Below are 22,325 nucleotides of genomic sequence, written 5' to 3'. Positions count from 1 at the left end.
GGTTCACGTGCCAGCTGCCATGCCAGACTCAGGCAGACTCTGCTCAGGTGCTTAGGCTCCCAAGGCCATTCTAGCAGGTGATACCTGGTTTGTCATATTCCTTTCCCGCATGGTTAGTTTTATTTTGGTGTGTGTGCATGTGAGGAAGGAAGAGACTTGAAATCTGGCTTCTGTTTCCCTCTCATTCTTCATGTGCATTCTTCCTCCACCCCACAAGTCTCCCCGCTATGCCTCTACTATCTGATTCTTGGTCATAGATAGAGCTTCAGATTTTCCCCAGAATTCTCCTTGGATCCTATGTAAATTAGGGGTGCAAACAAGTACTTGGGTGGAATTTGGGTGTTGCCTGATTCCACACATCAGAGAGATACAAATCTTGGCTCTGGCCCAGCTGGGATATGAACCCCATTACAAGTTATATATCTTATCTGTACACCTAAGTACTCTGCTGGTCGTTCTACAGATCAAACTGAAGAAAATCTTTATGAATATATATTTAGTTCTAAGTATATAAATATATATTTAATTTAGAACTAAATATTCTAAAGGCAGATGGTCCAACTTCTGTTTTTGAACAGACATGTATTTGACTTAAGCATTAATCGGCTTCAGTGAAGTGATTATATATACCAGAAGTATATATACTTGAGGTATATATCAGCCCAGCCTTGGCACTCTCTTCATGATCTTAGAGATGGAGAAAATAACAAGACTTCAATAGTCCTACTTTGTTGCTGGAGAAATTGAGGCACAGGCAGTTTCAGACAACCTACCTTAGTGGTTCTCACTTCTACATATTTTGATTCAGTAGGGATGGGACAAGGCCTGAGAATTTTTATTTCTGACAATTTCCATGGTGGTACTCATGCTGCTGACCTAAGGACCACACTGAGAACTGCTGGTCCAGTAGATAAAAGTCATTTCAGGTTGAAGCCTGATGACTATTTTGGCTTCTTTCATTCAGGCCAGAGCTTGTTTCATCACCATTTACTATATTAGAAGTGGCATTTAATATAATTGATCATTTTCAACTAGATTTTAATACTGCACCTTAAAAAAATTTCACACACGTGCCTTTGTTTTTTTTAAAAAATATGTTTTTATTGATTTTTACAAAGAGAGGAAGAGAGAGTGGATAGAGAGATAGAAATATTAACGAGAGAGGAACATTGATTGGCTGCCCCTGAGGATCGAGCCTGCAACCTGGGCATGTGCCCTGGCCAGGAATTAAGCCAGCAACCTCTTGGTTCCTGGGTCTATGCTCAACCGCTGAGACATACCGGCTGGGCAATACTGTACTTTTTGTATTAAGTACTAGTAAATAAAAGATTAGAAAGCAGGTGAAGTATCTACCTCCAAAGCAAAAGAGGGCTTTTTTTTTTTTTTTTTTTTTTTTTTTTTTTTTAAGAATGTCTAGTGCTCTGTCATGGATAGACAAGCAGTGGCCCATGGGCTAAATCTGGCCCACTGTCTGTTTGTGTAAATAAAGTTTTATTGGCAGGCGGCTACACACTGATTTCTGTACTGTCAGTGACTGCCTTCCTACTGTAACAGCAGAGGTGAGTAGCTGCAACAGAGACTGAATGACCCTTAAAGGCAAAAATATTTACTAGCTGACCCTTTTCAGAACACGTTTGCTTAACCCTGGTCTATATGTTCCTCTGAGCCACTGATGGCTGATTTAGGGAAGCTTTTCTCTTGAAACCCAGCAATAAGCAACATCAGTTTACTTTAGCAGATATGAAACTTGAATCCTAACACTTTTCTCCGCCCTTCCTCAACCCTTCTCCCCCAGCATGGAAAGTGGCCCAATAAGTGAAATGAAACTTGGCCAGATCAGCGATATTTAGAAAGTGGAAGGTGAAAGTGTTGACATCTGCTTGTATTTTGTGGTCTGAGCTTCTCTGGCAGCATGTGATATGGCGAGAGTGTTCTGGCCGGCCAGGCATCTCACGTTCTGTGAAACACTGTCTTGTGTTATTTGACCTTAGTTGCAGTTCTTGCCAACTAAGAAATGCAGTTTGATAGATCTGCATTCCTTCCTCTACAGTGGCTCCCTAGGTGAACTCTTCCTCTTTTCAGTTTTGATCATTTCAGTTAGTTTGAGTGCCTGTTGTATTGAGTGTCAGCATCTGCACCATATGTGCACATTAGTAAACACATATGTGTATTTTCAGGCATATGCGTATTTTAATACATAGGCATGTCTTGGGTTCTACCTCCTTTCTGATCTTTGTTCCAGGGCAGTTGGTTCACGTCCCCAGAGAAGCAGATGAGAGCACAGGATGAGAATATAACAGATCTTTAGGGGAAATGCCTGGGAAGGACTAAGGTGAGGAAGCAGGGTGCTTGGCGAATCTTCACTCTGCAGTGCAGATCTGACCGGAGGACAGAGGACCATTGCCTAGGAGAGGTCAGACTGCAGTTCTAATAAAGTTGTGGCCAGGTGGGTGGGGAGTCCTTAAGCCACAGTCAGAGGAGTCCCGTGTCCCACAGGCATGGTCTGTGTGAGTACCCCCAGCCATAGGTTGGGCACAGCCGAACACAATGGTGGACCCACAGGGACAGCAGCTGGGGTGGTCAGGGAATATGCTGCCCACAGCAGATCTGAGAGGCTCATTTCCATAGCCACAGCGCCCTTCTGTCTCTCACATATTGTCATTACAGCTACCATTTTAAAAACGAGACCAACCATAGGCTTTGGATGGTCCCCCTTTCCATGCAGAAGAAAGTCTGGGTCATGTAAGGCACGCTGCCACCTGACCTCGTTCGCCTTTCCAGCCTTTTCTCCACCACACACAACTGCCCGAGTGTGCCCCGCACTGTTTTTGTCTTGGGCAATGTTCCCATATGGTTCCCTTTTCCTCATCTGCCTTCCTCTCTCAGCCACCCATTAAAATTCTATTTCTGTTAAAAATATTTCCTCACAGAACTCTAAATGACATCAACAGCTCCCTCCTTAAATGTTTAACTCATATAGAAAACATTTGAAGTTATACGCTGCATGCTGTGAAGAGTACAGAGATGAATTAAATATGGATTCTGATCTGAAGGATTTACTTTAATAGGAAAAGTGGCATCCCGTAAACACTATATTAAAAGGAGAAAGCAAGAAAAGTCATAAGGTGGATATAGAGAAAATGTGGTGGGACTTTAGGAGAGGAAGTCCCATGTCAGAGAAATCTGCTATGAAAGGTAGGCCTTCAAGAATCACAAGGACTTGAGCATGAGGAAATAAGGGGATGGAGGACGGAATTCAGGTTAGAACAAAATAACAGGGCCTGCTGGTGTGGCTCAGTGGTGGAGGGTCGACCTCACAGTTGGATTCCTGGTCAGGGCACGTGCCGCGGTTACAGGTTTGATCCCCAGAAGGGGGCATGCAGGAGGCAGCAGCCCATCAATGATTCTCTCTCATCATTCATGTTTCTATCTATCCCTCTCCCTTCTTCTCTGAAATCAATAAAAATATATTTAAAAAAATAACAGGGGCATAAGCATGCATTTGTTAGAATAGCCTTAGTAACTAGGGTTTTTCAAACTGTACATAAGACCTGTTAGTGGTGTGCGAAATAAAATTGGTGTTCCTCTTATCAGAAAAAAGAAAGAAAGAAAGGAAATAGAACAAGCTGGAGAATGTTTGGAGTGCATAGTATGTCATAGAAGTATTATTTTGTGAAACTTTTTTTCTGGTTTTGATTTTTTATTTATTCAAGCATACACAAGGTTTATTTTAGTTTAACTTTTGTAAGGGGGAATTCTTTCATATCTAAAGAGAATTATTAAGCTGCAGTTTAGGAGGTAAAATTGTCTCTTTTAATTTAAATTTTTTATTGTTTAAAGTATTACATATTTTGTGAAACTTTTATATGTATATGTTTCAATATATAGAATGGGTTACTATATAAATGTATGTCTTACTGTGGTGGTCAAGCTTTTATTTAAGTTTATTCAAATATATATATATGGTGTCCCAAAAATGTATACACACTTTTAATAAGTATTAATTCCAATGGGTTAAATCTGAAAACAAAGAAACATCAGTTGAGTATACATTTGTGTCTACATTTTTTGGGGACACCCTGTATTTATGGAGCATCTCTTTCATGCTGGCCACTGGGCAAAATCCTGGGTATATGATGAGGAAAATACTGATGTAGTCTCTGCTTTCATGGAGGGCCCGACTCTCACACTTGAGAGGCATTAGAAATACCTGGAAGACTTCATAAAACACAGCCTGCCTCAGAGTTTCTCATTCAGCAGGGCTGGTAGGGCCTGGGAATTTGCATTTCTAACAAGTTCTCGATCGATGCTGAATACTGGTAGGGGATCACATTAGACGCTAGTTTAGTGGGTGACTTAAATAAATAGGTGATGACAAATTGTGCTAGGAGGGAGAAGAGCAGAGAACTATGAGAGAGAGAGAGAGAGAGTAACTGGGTAATCTATTTTATTCTGAATGGTCATTATAAGGTGTCTGTAAGGAAGTGACATTTATGCAGCTAGAACAGCATACTCAATGACCAGAGGACCTGAAAGCATGGAGGAGAGGCTTGAAACAAGAATGGAAAGGTGGTATGGGCTAGATCATGCAAATCGAGATATGTATATTCTTGGAGTGCATGAAGACTTTCTGAGGGTACACAGGCACATGGAGTTTTATTATTGACTTCAAAGAGGAAGGGAGAGGGAGATAGAGAGAGAAGCATCAATGATGAGAGAGAATCAATGGTCTGCTGCCTTCTGCATGCCCCACACTGGGAATCAAGCCCACAATCTAGGCATTGGCCCTGACCGGGAATGGAACCGTGACCTCCTGGTCATAGGTTGATGCCCCAGCACCAAGCCACGTTGGCCAGGCTCTCCTTTTTGTTTTTAATTCTAGATTAAGTTGCTGAATGCTTCCTCTTGCACATGGCCTTTCTGGAATACACAGAAGATTGGGAATATCTGCCAATTGATCTGAGTAGGATGGGGTTTTGGCTGCAGTGGGGCTTCCCCTTCTTAAGTGTTTTGGCTTTGAGGTTACTCTTCAAACACAGATTGCTGGCATTGGCCTGCTTGGCTTCAGGTTTCTTCTCCTTAGTTTCTGGCTTCTCAGCTTGTTCACCCATCATCTTGCAGGATGAGAAGGAGCTAGACTAATATACACAGGGTGTCTCCCAAAACTGTATACACACTATAACAGCTGATAGCTCAATTTTGAAAATGAAATGTATTTTAATAAACACTGACTTTATAATTGTTCAGCTTGTGTATACATTTTTGGGGAATATATATATATATATATATATATATATATATATATATATATATATATTTAGAACATTACAGCCATAGGAAAAATTAAAAAAAATCCTATCTTATCTATCTATCTATCTATCTATCATCTATTTACCTATCTTATCTATCAGAGAACATAATAAAATGATCAACAAAAAGATATTAAAGTAGAAAAATATATGAGGATAACTCTACCATAAGTACAATGGAAATATGAGTTTAAGGAGGAAGTGAATTAATGTACTCAGGTTGCCCTCAGATACAGAGGAAGAGTCCATACCTGTCTAAAGACTGGACTAGAGGCTTAAGTTTGTGAAGCAGAGGTTTCTGGAGGTGAGGGGATTAGCCTCAGGACGAGTAGAGAAAGGATAAACCAGGGCTGTAACCATGAGGTCTGGGGTGTGAAACTCTTATTCTTTTTTAAAAATATATATTTTTATTGATTTCAGAGAGGAAGAGAGAGGGGGAGAGAGAGATAGAAACATCAATGATGAGAGAATCATTGATTGGCTGCCTCCTGCACGTCTCACACTGGGGATCAAGCCCACAACCTGGGCATGTGCCCTGATCAGGAATCGAACCGTGACCTCCTGGTTTATAGGTTGACGCAGAACCACTGAGCCAAACTAGCCAGGTGAAACTCTTATTCTTATCTCTGCTCTTATTGTACTTCTTGAATTTTGAGTAAGTGTAACTGCCTCCTTCTACTGATCCCCCTTCTCCAGTTTTCTTCATTTCTCTTCCCTTCCTACAATACCCCCTTCATTTTCTTCCTTCCCCCTCTACCACAACATAGGGCAAATGAGTGCAGGATGGGGATACACATCAGGGATGGTGAGACGGAGAAAAATCAATGGATATGGGGAAGTTGGGGAGGGTCTTTTTCAGGCGGGGGAGGCACGGTGAGGTAATGAGAAAAATAATTGCAAAGCAGAAGCCATGTCATGTTTGTTTTTCTTTCTACTTTGTCCTAGGATGGATTCCTGGCTAGAGAAGCTTGGGAGGGCCTCAGTCCTATCCCTTGAGGCGGGTAGGTGGGGGAGCCGTCCTGGCCTCTCCCTTCGTCTAGAGGTGGGAAGGTTTTCTTTCCACGGAAGGGAGCTGGAGTACAGACAGCGATCTGGACTGGGAACCCGGGGAACTGGCTTCAGTCCGTTTCTGTCACTTTTTCTGTGACCTTGGGAAAAGCATCGGGATTCTTGATGCCCAGTTTGTAAAGAAGAAAAAAAAAAGGAATAAAGTGACCTGTACATTTCTCCCTACTCTAAAATGAATGTTTTAAATAATGAGAACTGGAAAGTGTTTACAGACGTCCAATAACTTTTGCTTTTCCTCATCGTCCTTAAAGAGAAAACTTACAGTGAACTTGCCAGTCCATTGTTTAGAAAAAAGAAAGAAAAGGGGGGGGGGGCATCTTTTCTCTTCTCTTTGAGAAACATCAAGATGTATTCTGCCTCTAATAGTTGCCTGGATAGAATTTTCCATCTTAGCACAAAGCAGCTCGACCGGCTTTCAAGTAATCCCTCCTCTGTATACCCCTAATTTAACAAGAGGAACTGGAAGAGGCAGACAGTGTGTGGGAAGACTGAAGAAAATAAGGAAGGTATAGAAACCGCTAGAGATGGAGATAAGTTAAACATTCTGGCAAATTGTCACGGTATATTGCTCATGCTGAATGGTTAGGCAGTTGGGAAGGTAGTTAAGAGACTGGCCCTAAATGCTTTATCTAATTGTGAGCAGCTGCCGATTAGTGCAGCTTGACCAACTGTTTCTAATTCCACTCAGTGGTGATGAAGAGAAGATTTTTAAGGGAAACTGGCAGGGGCTGTGTGTGTGTGCATGAAGTTGCTTACACTGCTTTTAGAGGTCAGAGAGTGCAGCGACTACTAAGAGATGCTCTTTGAAACCACTGCCGGCTTTCTTGATAATGATTTTCCTAAATTTTACCAGCTTTTGTTGGGCTTTCTCGGGAGGCAGACTTCTCTTGTTATCCAAATTCTGGAATGATTTTTCATGGGGAGTGATTCATCCCCCATCGGCGGGTGACAGACGGACTGTGCCAACACAGAAGCGATTGTTCAATGCAGGCAGTAAATCTAGAACAAGCGATAATACTACCATTTAGGAGTCTTCTCCTTAGGAACGTTTCATTTCACTTTTTGAATTAAAGAAACTAGGGAAAAATAAAAAAGTGGAAAGTCTTAGCGAGTTTTCTGTAGTTGTAAAACCTGCTGCAAATTACCTAAAATTTGAGAGTTTTCTGGAAGAACAAGGTTTGAGTAGTCCAGGCTAATCAGCTGGATACCTCCTTTGATGTTATGACTCTCTATTTCTATATTTTCTAACAAGATGAGTAATATTTCTTTTATTTGCTCCCATTACTCCTCCCCTGCACCATACATTTAAAACACAGTTATTTTAATGTGTCTGCATTGCACACTGAAGAGGCCATGCACTTGATAGAAAAGAAGGCTTCTATGAGACCAGGGAAGCCTTGCAGGTCTCACAGTAGCTGCCTAACTTGCCTGAAAATATGAAAAATGAGACAACCGGCCAACACTCCCCGGGAGAATAGTGCTACGCTCCTTCAGTGCCAAGGACCATTCGTTTTATATCCCAGATTTCGGTGTCCTAACAGAGAAAGTAAATTTCCTCATTGTGGACATGAGCAAAGATCTATCAACAAGGTTATTCTTCACAGCATTGTTTATAACAGCACAAAGTTAGAAATGTCCTAAATGTTTACAACTGGCATTAGTTACCTAATTTATGGTCATACACAAACATAAAAATGTTGTGGAAGAATATATAAATGACAAGGGGAAATGGGTCATAATGTACTAGGTGAAAATTCAGGATCAGAATATTATAAATTAAAATTGTGTGTGTGTGTGTGCGTGTGTGTGTGTGTATGAAAAACCAAAAAGAACATTCTGCATTTCTAAATTTCCTCTAGAGAACATTCATTACTTTTAGAGTTGGGAGAAAAAAAAAATCCCTTATTTTAAAATGAATTTCTCAAAATGTCAGTTCTTGTCAGGATGCAGCTAAGGAGGAGTTCCATGTCCGGCAAGGGAGGGAAAAAAAAGTCATGAGGGACAGCACTCAATAAACACCTAATTTTGTTTCTGATCTCGTGCCTGTTCGAAGCACTCACACTTGCTTGGACCCAGTTAGATAAATCAGCTCCTCTGAAACAGTCACAGTTTCCACCAGCTGTTTGGGATGTTTGAGGTTATGTTTTTGTTTCTGGTGAGCTGCACTGCCTATCCCTGGAGCTGGCTCAGGAACAATTGTAAAGGAAGTCTTTGAGGCCAACTCAGAGGAAAGCTGTTAATCTCTTGACATCCACAGGCATCTCAGAGGCAGCTCCATCTTGCTGTTGCCGTGTTTCTTCCCTGGCAGGTATCTTGGTGACAGAATGATGGCCACATCTTGGGTCTGCTTGTTGGATGGAGATCCATGACCACAAGTGATCACTCCTCCCGAGACAACAGGCATGTTTGACTGCGAAGATGTGAGTGGCAAGCCCTGGGCTTGGAATGCTTGCAAACCTTCTCTGGGTTCTGTTTTCCATGCTGTAATTCTTTTCCATGCGTTCAGGGTTTGTGAGTGCTCTGGCAGGAAGCTATTTATCATTGAAAGTCACCAAAGGAGTGCTGCTTTAAGAGCTCAGAGACTTTCCTTTAAGTTAGAAGCCATGGGTTCTCAATGCATGATGTGGCAGAGTTTCTGGAAACTGATTTGGGGAAGAGGAAGCTGACTTACGTGGGAGTCACCATCTCGGTTGTCAGTCTCTGGCACCCCGTCCCCTTTTCAAAGAAAAGAAAAATGGTGACGCTTCTAGTGGGAGCGGGATTTAGCGAAATATATTCTAGAGTGGAGTGAAATTTTACTAGACTTTGGAAACTCACCTTTGCAGGTCATTATTACTTGTTTTAGTTTAGTATTACTTCAAGGGTGCTTTGCTATCCTTGCTGCCCTTCTTCTTTTTTCTTTCATACTATTTGGAGGCAGACTAATTAGACCCAACCTTTTTATTTTTTTCTTAAAGGCTATTTGCAAATGGCCATTTAATTGAGCACCTATGTGAGCCAGCTACAGTGCATGGTAACCAAGAAGACTGCTATAAAGAGCAGCAGAGGCCTGGTGCATGACATTCATGCACTGGGGGTGGGGTGGGGTGGGGAGGGTTGTCCCTCAGTCCAGCCTGTGCCCTCCCGCAGTCCTGGACCCCTCGGGGGATGTCCACCTGCTGGCTTAGGCAGGTGGACATCCCCCAAGGGGTCCTTAGTGCTGCTGCAGAGGCGAGAGAGACTCCCATCACTGCCGCTGTGCTTGCCAGCCATGAGCCCAGCTTCTGGTTAAGTGGTGCTCCCACTTTGGGAGCACACTGACCACTAGGGGGAAGCTCCTGTGCTGAGTGTCTGCCTCCTGGTGGTCAGTGCGTGTCATAGTGACCAGTTGTTTCGCCATTCGGTCGATTTGCATATTAGCCTTTTATCATATAGGATAGTTCTTATATTCAGGGAGCTCACAGGAAATAAAAGAGGGCAAGTAAGCAGTGATGAGGCTAAGTGCTATGAAAAAGTGATTTGTTAGAGGAAATTTTATTCTGTAGAACCTTAGAAAGGCTGGCAAAGCTGTAGGCCTGACAGGTCTGTCCACCTTAAAAAAACCAGGAGAGCAATTGGTTAATTAAACATTCTAGACCAGAGCAATGCCTGAGTTTGCTGGTAGAATTCCATCAGTCAAAACTCTTTCAGTAGCGAGTGTTAGAAACTCAGCTAAGTTCAGGAATATTCTAACTTCAGACCCTTCCTGGATCTACATGATATCAGGAGTATGTCTCTCATCTCTTGGCTGAGTTTTCTTCAGTGTTGGTGTCATTCTCTGCCACTCTTTTCTCTGGTGACAATGGCCACCAGAAGCCTCAGATCTACTTCCCATCAGTTTGGCAACCCCAGAAGGAAAAGATGGTGCCTGTCACAACAGTTTCAACAGTCATCCAGGAATGATTCTCATTGGATCAACTTGGGTCATGCCAGCTCTTAACCAATCATTGTGGGCTGAGTGTGGCACACATTTTTCAGACAAATCTGAGTTTGGGATTCTCCCTTGTGCCTAGGGGGTGAGGTCTGTCTTATTTGAATTATAAGGACTGAGATCTAATGAATGGTAGCTCCCCAAGGAAAATGAGCTATTTATAGAAGAATTAATAAATTCTTGGCAGGCAGTTTCACCACAAGGCCCCTGATGTTCTTTTCTTGAAGAATTATTATTATTTGAATTGTCCTAAATCATCAGAATGGTTCTGGTAACTTTCATCCTCAATACAGAAGGGATTGGAGTTTTGATTTTCTGATTTTTCCCCCCAGAGGTTCTTTAATCCCTTTCTACATTTCCCTGCATATCAATGAGATCTTTCCTTCTAGGGGTTTATGGAAAGGTGCCCCTTCTCCTCCAGAACAATGGAGCCTACTTCTATTATGTTTGTGTGACTAAGAGGGTAACTCAAGTATTTAGTGCTGTTGTTCTCAAGGTTATGATCCCCACTATCACCTAGAAACTTGTCAGAAATGCAAAATTTTTGCCCCCATCCCATACCTACTTAATTCAAAACTCTGGGGGTTGAGCCTAGAGACCTAGGCTTTAACAAATTCTCTGGGTGATTCTGATATAAGCTCAAGTTTTGAAACCACTGATTAAGGGAACAGCCCAGTACAATCTTCTCTAGGAAGACTCAGAGGCCATCAAGACATTTCTGCTATATATTCTACCTCCTTAGGCTCCAGACACTAAAGGAAAGATTCTTTATCTCCTGATGTCTTTTGCTGGAGGTGCAGAGATTATTTTGTGCTTAGAGTAGGAACTTGGCAGTGAGCTGCAGCTGAGAGTCCCTCTGTAGACTCCTGTTGGCCACACATCAAGAAATAAATATTCCTGAAGATGTTGCAGCTTCCAGGCCCATCTTATGCTAAAAACTTTGGAAATCTTTCTAATTCTATGAGGGAATATAGATCTGACAGAGCTCTGCTACTGATCAGAGAGTCTGCAAATCACATATTCATGTGATTATGTAATCACCCAGTATAATAATACTGGGTTGGCTGCTGGACATACAATTGCCACAAAACAGACATGTTTCCTGCCCTCATGGAGCACAAGGTCTAGTAAAAGACAAAGACATGTAATAGGCATTAACAGTAGATTGTGATTTCATGGGGAAAAATACAGGTGTTTGGGAGTTCATTGCAGGCCACCTGACCCAGACTAAACTGTTCAGGAAAGGCTTGTCAGGGGAAGGTTTGTCTAAACTGGGACCTAATGGGTGAATAGTCATTGTTTGGCCAAGAAAAGAAGAAGAGAATGACAAGCAGCATGTACAAAAGCCTGTAACTGAGGGAGAATTTGGTGGCTTCAAGGAACTAGAAAAAACTCATCATGGCTGGACTGTAAAGTTTGAAGGGAGGGAAAGGTGAGGGGTAAGACGGTGGTATGGGCCAAATTATGCTCATCATATTTACTCATTTGGACCTTCTTATACTAAGAGCAGTAGTAATCCACTTAAGAGTTTTCAGTTGAAGAAGTGAGAAGATTTGATTTGTTTCATAATGAGCATTTGAAAATAGATTGGGGATAAAGTAGGGCAGAGTCATAGATCACAACCAGAAGCACAGTCAGAAGGCCATTGTGATAATGAAATAAAAGATGGTGGTTCATTGGCCTAGGATCATGGAAACGGGGTTAGAGAGCAGTGAATTAATTTGGGAACTGCTGTGTGGTTCAAGTGTGGGCCAAAGGAAAGAAAATTCAAATGACTCCTAGTTTGCCAACTTGGATAACAAATGCATAGAGGTACCATTTGCTGTAGAGGAGGCATGAGTCTCTAGGACAGGGGTGGGCAACCCCTGGCATGCGTGCCAAAAATGGCATGCCAGTAACTTTTGCTGGCACGTGAAACCCTCTCTTATAATCTTCCATTTATAATTTTTTTCTTAATATCGACTTTTTTATTTTTCAGATAAATTCAGTGTAGGTGCATCTTAGATAAATAAATAATTTTGCATAACAAGTTATCTTAAAGACCATAGACATGGATTGACGAGAGAGGGGAAGAGCAATTTCTATGCCTCTGCCTTAACTCTCCCTGCCTTCCTAGATCTGACCAGTGTTTTGGTTTTATCCACATACACTTGTGAATCTTTGTTCTCAGTGATGAATTTTGTTAAGTCTAGTAATAGGAGTAGCCTGATGGATGAAAGTAGTAGCTCATGCATATCTCTGAAGGTCACGAAATATAAACTTGATGTAAAATCTCTGTCATCAGTGATGCAGCGGCAAAAGTCCCACTGATAATATCAAACAGAGTCATAACATTTTCTGTCGGACTATCAGTGTACATGTATACATTAAAAAATAAATGTATTTTTCATCATCATATACTGTGTTTTTGTCACTCAAATGAATTTTATTATTTCTTCAAGGTTCTTCACATACGTACACCTTAAGAGATATCAAGTAGGCATAACATGTTCTTAAAAAATTAGGGTTGGCACGCAGAAGAATTTTGAGTCAGAGATTTTGCTGGTTTTGGCACGCACTCACAAAAAGGTTGCCCACCCCTGCTCTAGGAGAATGTCATGAGTTTAATTTTAGACAAGTTGAAATTGTAAAATGCCCACGAGGAGATATTCAATTTGTACTTGCTGTCCAGGTCTGAGCTCAGACAGGTGGTCTAGGTGAGAATAAGTATTTGACAGTCATCAACATATGAATAACACTAAAGTCAAGAAGCCCATGAGCCCTCCTAGGGAGAGTGAGTGGGAAGAGGAGGTCTTAGAGCCCCAAGAGCTCCAGGGTAAAGAGGTAGGCAGAGGAAGAGAAGACTGAAGAGGCAACTGAAGAATAGTCAGGGGAGGTCGGAGGACAATCAGCACATAGGATGTGGTAGACGTCATGGAGGCCAGGAAAAACAGGCTTCACTGCTTTCTAAAAGTACAAGATTGTAATGTCTTAGTTCTGTACCTGAGATCAGGCCAGGTCATCTCCAGGAAGTCGTGCAGTGCTACCCTTCACTTGCCAGAATCCTCTGTCTCTATTCCAGACGGGTTCATTCACAGAGGCACTTTTCAGGAAACATTGCTTTCCTGTAATTATTTTCTTAGACAGATAAAATAACACTTGCTGAGTCATAATTTACTTAAGGAGACCCCATCCCACACTTTCTTTCAGCTTGCTGTCTCTTCCTAAGTGAAATCAATTAGATTCCTCACATATTTCCCTCTCCTTATCTTATCTCACTCCACTTTCAGGTCACTGTCTTTCACGGTGCCTCTGACCCCCAGCGTGCTTTCAGACAGATGGCCACAGACAGATGTGCACTTTGCAGTTTAAGTTACCCAAATGTTGTGGTGGCAGTAGCACCTCTTCTGGTACCCAACTGTAATAGTGCTTTGTGGCCAACCTGGATCTTTAGCCACTAATGACTTCCCCAATTGAATTAGTATTTTTCTCCTCTTTTTCTTTCTCTTTCTACAGCTGGAAACTCCTGGGAGTAATTTTAGCTAGAATTAGATATGCACAGCTGATACTTCCAGCTGCACATTCTTTGGTTCTCTTTGTCTCTCCAAAAGCTCTTGGTGTTCTTACAATTTATTCAAGTGGAGAGCAGTAGGGATGGTGGCCCACCCGTATATTCTTTAAACGCATTAAAAATGATTCTAAATTTCTGTGGCCAATGCTGTCAACGGAAGCAAGTAGGGAGAATATTTCAAAATATATTGAGAGTCCAAATGAATATAATTCTTGGCAATTCACATTTTGGTTTTTAATTATTAGGTTTTTAGTAAAATGGCTATGGCATGGTAGGTCTAATTATGCAGTTCAGTACATAAAAAAGATATAGTATTTTTCAAAATTTTTTATCCTGCTCTACAATATGCCATGAAGACCAAAGATCTAACAGAATCTAATATGGTGAAAATATGGGAATTCATTCAGGGCGTTAGGAATAGCCCTCCAGGCTGATGAGTCCCAAATCTACTTCTCTAGGCCTGTCTTCTCCCCTAAAGCTTATCCATTGTCTCTATCCATTGACCCTTTTAACCTAAATGTCTTGCTAGCACTATCTCAAAGTCCATAGATTCCCGCTGAGCTTGTTTTTCCCTTCTCTAAGCATACTTCCTCTTACATTTTTTCTCATTTCCATCAGCTCTCCTGACCTCTCACTCAAGGCCTCTGAGTTGTCTTTGACTCTTTCTTCACCTGTACTTTTGCTACCCAGTCAGCTGCTCAGGTTCTCCTGGTCTTGCTACCGAATCACCCTTGCCCTCTTTTCCTCTCACTGTGGTTAGACCAGTTTGGATCCACATATTTTCATTGTTGTGGAACTATAAACATGTCCTAAGTGCTAAGTGGTTCTTCTTCCTTCTGTCTGTTCTCCTTTGAATCCATCACATAAAGAGATGGCAAATTAATTTTCTAAAACACTGTATTTCATCACAATGCTTTCCTATTCTAAAGGATTCTAAAGCTTCCTACTAACTGCATGGTGAGTCCAACACCTCCCGCCAAAAGACTTTAAAATCCTTGCATAATCTCTTCAGCTCCCCACTGGGATAACATTAGTGCAGCCACTCATTTTTTTATCTTCATTTTTCCAGATTGTCAAAATAATTCTGAGTCTTTCTGTCATTGAATGTGTTTCTTATCCAGCACAGTTTAATGTCAGTGCATATACAAGTATATACCTTGGCATGTGACTTGGTTGTTGACAACTACCATTAAATATGATGAAATAAGAACACAAGGGGAAGCCCTATAGAGTTCTGTAGGAATTATTATTATTATTATTATTATTATTATTATTATTTTTAACTCTGGACTAAGGTTGCCTTTGGTCTCAGAAAATGATGCTTTACCTTCCGTTGTATCCTTACCTAAACATTAAATGGCTCTTTGGCCATTTCTTTATTCATTCATCAAACATTGATTGAGCACCCTCATCCCCAAACACAATTCTTTTCTCTTTGAATAGGTAAAGCTGCTTAGAATCCACTTGTTTCATGAAATACTTAGGTCATCTTCTATTTGTTTGTTTACATTTGAGGGATTTGTCAGTGGTAAAAGCTGTTGATGGGTGTTGACTCCGGTGTAGAAAGTTGGACACTTGTTTTGACATCTAAGAAATAACTCTCATTTATCTATATTATTCTGGTTCCTATTGCTACATAACAAACACCACTCCAAACACAGTGGCGTCATGCCCTGGCTATTTTAGCATGCTTTGGGGGCAGGAATTTGGAAAGGAGGGAGTGAGGATGACTTATTTGAGCCTCCCCTCCCCTCCCCCATGTCTGAGGCCTCAGCTGAGAAGACTCAAAGTCTGAGGTTGACTAGACAGCTGGGGACTAGAGTCATCTGGGAACTTGTTCACTTGCATATTGGACACCTGGGTGAGGAGGACTTGACAACTGGGACAGCCAGCTGGAGTATTTTCATGTGGCCTCCCTGTGGGGTTTGGCTTCCTCACAGCATGGAATCCTCAAGCGAGTCAGACTTCTCACCTGCTAGCTCAGCGCTCCACTGATGACTGTCCCCCGTGAACAGGATGGCACTGCATTTTCCTCTTCAGCCAAGCCCCAGGAGTCACGCAGCTGCACTTCCAACATACTCTATTGGGTACAGTGAGTCACAAATTACCCAGGTTCAAAAACAGGAGAAACAGACCCTACCTATCACTAGGAAGGATACCAATGAATTTGAAGATATGCTTTAAAATTGGCACATGTGCCCGGCTGGCATGGCTCATCATGGTTAAACATTGACCTATAAACTAGGAGGTCACAGTTCGATTTCCAGTCAGGGCACATGCCCAGGTTGCGGGCTTGACCCCTAGTAGGGGGCATGCAGGAGGCAGCCAATCAATGATTCTCTCTCATTATTGGTGTTTCTCTCTCTCCCTTTCCCTTCTTCTCTGAAATAAAAAATAAAAATATATTTAAAAAAATTGCCAGATATATAAATTGAGGAGTGAGCTGTAGCTCCTGCCTTTGGAAACATGACCAGGGTTGGTGTGTGGGGCACTGTGCTGTCGAGTGCTGGTATGTCAGGGTAAAAATAATCCGAAGAAGAAATAGTAACACTCTCTATACTTATCAAAATTTGACTAGAGCTTGGTGTTTTTGAGGTTTGAGCCTTATCCTATCTAATAAAAGAGAAACATGGTAATTAGCGTACGACCGCTACCCTTCCCATTGGCTAATCTGGGCGATATGCAAATTAACTGCCAGCCAAGGTGGCGGCCGGCAGCCAGGCAGCTTGAAACTAACGTGAGGCTTGCTTGCTTCAGTGATGGAGGAAACCAACATTCCCCGCCTGCCTTGCCGGCCTCTGAGCCTGCAGTTTGAAACATTGTAACAAATATAGAAGCTAAACAAAACCCTAGAAACCTGCTTTCAGCGAGCTGGGATCTCAGAGCTGGAGTTGATACATTGTTTTGATTATAGAACACAAAATAACCAGATACCTGCTTTCAGCAGCAGAGGCCTCAGAGCTGGAGTCAGAGCTAAAGCTGGCCCAGAATAAAAAAAAGAAAAGAAAAAAAGGAGCAGTTGGGAGCTTCAGCCCTCAGCCCCTCACCCAGACTGGCCAGGCACCCCAGTGGGGACCCCCACCCTGAAGGGTGTGTGACCAGCTGCAAACAGTCATTATCCCCTCACCCAGGCTGGCCAGGCACCCCAGTGGGGACCCCCACCCTGATCCAGGACACCCTTCAGGGTAAACCAGCTAGCCCCACCCATGCACCAGGCCTCTATCCTATATAGTAAAAGGGTAATATGCCTCCCTGCACCGGGATCAGCAGAGCCGCGAGGCCTCCCAGCACCAGGATCAGTGGAGCCGAGAGGCCTCCCAGCACCAGGATCAGCGTGACAGGGGGCAGTGCCCAAACCCCCTGATCGCCCTGCGGCTCTGTGTGTGACAGGGGGCGGGGCCACATCCTCCCTATCCACTCTGCTCTGTTTGTGACAGGGGAAGGCACCCCAACCTCCTGATCAGCCCTGCTCTGTGCCTGATACGCGGGAGCTCCCCAACCCCCTGATCGCCCTGTGGCTCTGTGTGTGACAGGGTGCGGTGCCCCAATCCCCGGATCGGCCCTCCTCTGTGTGTGACAGGGTGCAGCGCCCCAAACCTCCCCCCCCCCCCACGGGCCCTGCTCTGTGTGTGACAGGGTAGAGCCATAACCTCCCCATCGGCCCTGCCCTGAGTGTGAGAGTGGCGGCGCCCCCACCCCCTGATTGGCCCTGCTCTGTGTGTGACAGGGGGCGGTGCCCCAACTCCCCTATCGGCCCTGCTCTGTGTGTGACAGGGGGCAGTGCCCCAACCCCCGGATTGGCCCTGCTCTGTGCGTGACAGGGGGTGGTGCCGCAACCTCCCCATTGACCCTGCCTTGAGTGTGACAGGGGGCGGTGTCCCAACCCCCCAATCAGCCCTACCCTGACCGTGACTGAGGGTGGCTTCGCAACCTCCCAATCCGCCCTGCTCTGTGCATGACAGGGGACAGTGCCCCAACTCCCCAGTCGGCCCTGCTCTGAGCCCGACCAGGGGCTGCACCTAGGGATTGGGCCTGCCCTCTGCCACCTGGGAGCAGGCCTAAACCAGCAGGGCGTTATCTCCTGAGGGGTCCCAGACCATGAGAGGGCACATCCCAGGCTGAGGGACCCCCCTTTCCCCCCCCCCCCCGAGTACACAAATTTTTGTGCACCGGACCTCTAGTTTATTTATAAAGAGAAGTCTATAAGAGCATATTTTTTTCCTTTTCCCTTCTTTAATAGGCTAGAATTGATATTTCTTTTAAGTCTTAAAAAAGGTGCTTCTGAGAGTTTCAACATTTGGCAGCTGGTAGTAAGTGGGAAATGCCATAACATAAACCTTGGTTTTGGTTAAGAGGCAGGTGGTATTTTTGGAGAAGTCGGTGTCAACCACCGACTGCAGCCACACTGACCACCTCCAGCCCATCTGCAGAGACATTTCTGTCTCTGGCAAGTAAAGCCCCCTCCTTCTCCCTGCTTTGACTGCCTCCCCGAGTTCCCCTTTTCTTTGACCTTGAGTTTCAACTTGACGAGTTGTCAAGAGGACAGGGTCACTGGATTCTACCTGTAAAGAACTTCAGAGGCTGTAGCTGTGGACAGAGGCAATTTTCTGCTCTTATAACATTTGTTCACATTCATTAAACAAATATTCATTGAGAGCCTTTTATGTCCCAAACATTGTGCTAGAAAATATAATTACAAAAAATTGAGCAAAATCAAACACTGCCTGTGTGGAGCTGAGATGGCAAGGAACACTGAAATTGCAATGTGTCCAGATACAAAGGAGAGATGTGAGGTTCTTTGAAAGCTTATGCTCAGGGGGTTTGACATTGGGAGGTGGGGGAAGGTTTCCTGAGTAAGAATTTGAGCTAAGGGCTGAGGCATGAATAAATAATAATCGGGAAATGAAGGAAGAGTGATCCAAGCAGAGAGAACAGCCTGTGGAAGGAAGGGACAGGATGAGTTGAAAGGATAAGAAAAGGATGAGAAAAGGCCAGTGTGAGGAAGAGTGGGAAGGTGTGGCTGGTGTGGAGGGTAGAAGTCATATTGTATGAAGCCTGGAAACCATGATCATGATATCAGTCAGGGTTCTCTACAGAAATGAAACCAATAGTACATATATACCATTTATATGTAAACAGAACCAATAGGATATATAACATATATATATATATATATATATATATATATATATATCTTATATATCTTACATAATAGGATACATAGCATATATATCCTCTATATCTTACACATTATGTATAATTTTAATAATATAATATTATAAATAATATGACATAATCCTACATAAATATATTAATTTATATATCTATCTATATACCTATCTATCTATATCTATCTATCTATCTATCTATCTATCTATATATTAAGAGAGCTGGCAAGTCTGAATCTATAAGACGGAAAGGCAGGCAGGCAAAAGTTGATGCTATAATCTTGAACCAGAATTTCTTCTTTTCTGAGAAACTTTCAGTTTTGCTTTTAAGGCCTTCAAATGATTGAACAAGGGCCACTACATAATTGAGGTCATCTTCTTTGTTTAAAGTTGACTGACTGTAGATGTGAGGCACATCTAAAAATATCTTCACAGCAACACCTAGATTAGTAGGCAACTACTGGGTACAATGGCCTAGACAACATGAAATACAAAACTAGCCTTCATACATGGCAAGAAGCTTTGTGCTGATCCTAGGAGGAATGGCAAGCACGTGAAGAATTTTAGGCAGAGATGGAATGATTAAATTTGTATTTCCCAAATGTGCTCTGTGCAGTAAGAAGAAGGTTCGTGTATATGACCATTCCAGGGTTCCTGTGACGGTCACATTAGATCATTAATCAATCAATTAATTAATTAACCATAATCAATTAATTAATTAGATCATAATCTATAAGGCACATTAGATCATTCATGGACTCTTCCAGAAGACATCTCTGTCCTACATGGTGCCTGGGGAATTGAATTGGTCAGATACCTTTTAAAATTACCTCACAGGCAGGACTTATGATGCTGTGTTTTATTTTGTGTGGACTTCTCTTTCTCTCCAATGAGACTGGCTGTTCTTTGGAGGCAGGGAGCATATCTTGTTCGCCAGAGCATTCCTAGTACCTAGAACAGTGCCAGGCATGTACCCAGGAAGCGTTGGTGGTTGGTTTCATATTCCCCCGAAAGCACCTTATGCAGAATCAAGGAATAACAGTCTGTAATTCTGCATAGCAGAAAACTAACGCTAACATGAAAATTGTTATGATTTTACTTCTAGTTTTTTTTTTCTTGGCATAATATATAGTTGCTCTTTTACTTACTTTACATAGCTTGCTTATTTTAGAATATGATAATTTCTTAAATAAACTTTTTAAGTTGAAATAATTTTAGATTAGCAAAAAAGTTGTCAAGAGACAATGGAGAGTTCCCATAAGCCCATCACCCAATTGTCCTAATGTTAACATCTTACATTACAAAATGAAGAAACTGACATTGGTACTTTACCACTAATGGGATTCTAGACTTTGTCTTTCAATAGTTTCTTTTTTCTTTTTTCAAAATTGATTTTTAGAGAGAGGAAGAAAGAGAGAGAGAGAAACACTAGTTGGTTGCCTCCTGCACTGTGTCCTGACTGAGTATCAAACCCATGACCTAGGTATGTGCCCTGATTGGGAACTGGACCCACCACCTTTTGGTGTACGGGATGATACTCTAACCCACTGAGCCACACTGGCCAGGGCACCAGCTTTTTCCTTCCATTAGCGTCCTCTTCCTGTCCCAGGGCCCAGCCCAGAACACTGCGCTGCATTTAGTTGTCACGTCTCCACTGGCCTGTGGCAGCTTCTCAGTCTTCCCTTGTTTCTCATGACTGTCAGTCTGAAAGATAGTACTGATCTTTTCTTTTCTTTTTTTTTAAATATATTTTATTGATTTTTTACAGAGAGGAAGGGAGAGAGATAGAGAGTTAGAAACATCCATGAGAGAGAAACATCGATCAGCTGCCTCCTGCACATCCCCCACCGGGGATGTGCCCGCAACCCAGGTACATGCCCTTGACTGGAATCGAACCTGGGACCTCTCAGTCCGCAGGCCGATGCTCTACCCACTGAGCCAAACCGGTTTCGGCGTGATCTTTTCTTATAATGAGACTGAGGTGATGGGTTTTTTGAAAGAATACCACAGAGGTAGAGTGTCCTTCTTGTCACATCATATGACAGGGTACACAGTATCCACGTGATATCTCTGAGGATGTTAACCTTCACCACTTGGCTAAGATAACATTGCCAGGCAGGTTTCTCCACTGCGAAGTCACTACTTTCCCACTTCCCTACTGTGTTCTTTGGAAGTGAGTCACTAAGCTTACCCATCCCCAAGCAGGGAGCAGCGAGGAAATAAGCTCTACCTCCTGAGACGGGGAGTATGTGCATACCTTGCTGAGAATGCTGCTGGAAGGAAGATTTGTCTCTTTTTGTCCATTTATTTACTCATTTGCTTATATCTCAGCATGGACTCATATATATCTTATACTTTGGGTTATAATCCTATAAAATGTTACTTATTTTGTTGCTTAAATTGTTCCAGCTTTGTTCACGGGGAACTCTTTCAGGTTGGTTCTTGTGTCCTTTTTCATGCCCCATCTTATGTTTTATTTTTATTTTTTTGAGCACTTCTCTCTTTCCTGGTATGACAAGGTGCTCCAGGTACATCTTGTGTTTTCCATGCCCCAGTCCTAGAAACAGCCATTTCTTCATGGAGCACTGGTTCCTTTTATGGTTAAATAGTATTTAGAAACCAGTGGTTCCTGGTGCTGGGTGTGCACATTGCTCTTGGGTCTCATTGCTCCTAGGCCCTGTCTGCAGATGGGAATATCTGTGTAATACTAGCCGTATAAGCACACATCTATAGTTATTTCTGTACCCTTTAATCTGAGTATATATTAAGCTAAATATGAGTTTATAGTGGTGTCTCTGACTCTAATCCACACCACAGGATTCATACTAGCCTTTCTTGCTTGCTTATCTGTAACTCTCTCCCACATAGAAAACCCTACTCCCACTGTCCACTGTCCATTTGTTCAACCATGATATAAATGTAAAGCAGTTTCAGAATTATTATCCTGTGCCCCCATGAGAAACAAATTTAGCAACTTGTGTACAGTGTTTATGTATGGGTTCTTTGCTTTTAATGTAGCCATTTTTTAGAAGGAAGTGGTGTAACATAATGGCTGAGAAGTCTCCAAAGCCCTCTTGCGTGGGTTCAAATCCTGGCCCCACCACTTAGTAGCTGAGTAAAGTTGAATGAATTACTGTCCTCTCAGATTTCTCATCTGTAGAATGGGGATAGTAATGATATTTACTTCACCAGGTTGTTTGAGGGTTAAATGATTTAATGTTTGTTAAGTGCTTAGAATTTTTTTGCATATAGTAAGCACTATTTAAGTGGTAATCTCTTAT

The sequence above is a fragment of the Myotis nattereri genome (genome assembly GCF_964212035.1).
Source record: "Myotis nattereri genome assembly, chromosome: 6".
In the NCBI taxonomy this organism is placed as follows: domain Eukaryota; kingdom Metazoa; phylum Chordata; class Mammalia; order Chiroptera; family Vespertilionidae; genus Myotis; species Myotis nattereri.
Note: the sequence above shows the minus strand (reverse complement) of the source record.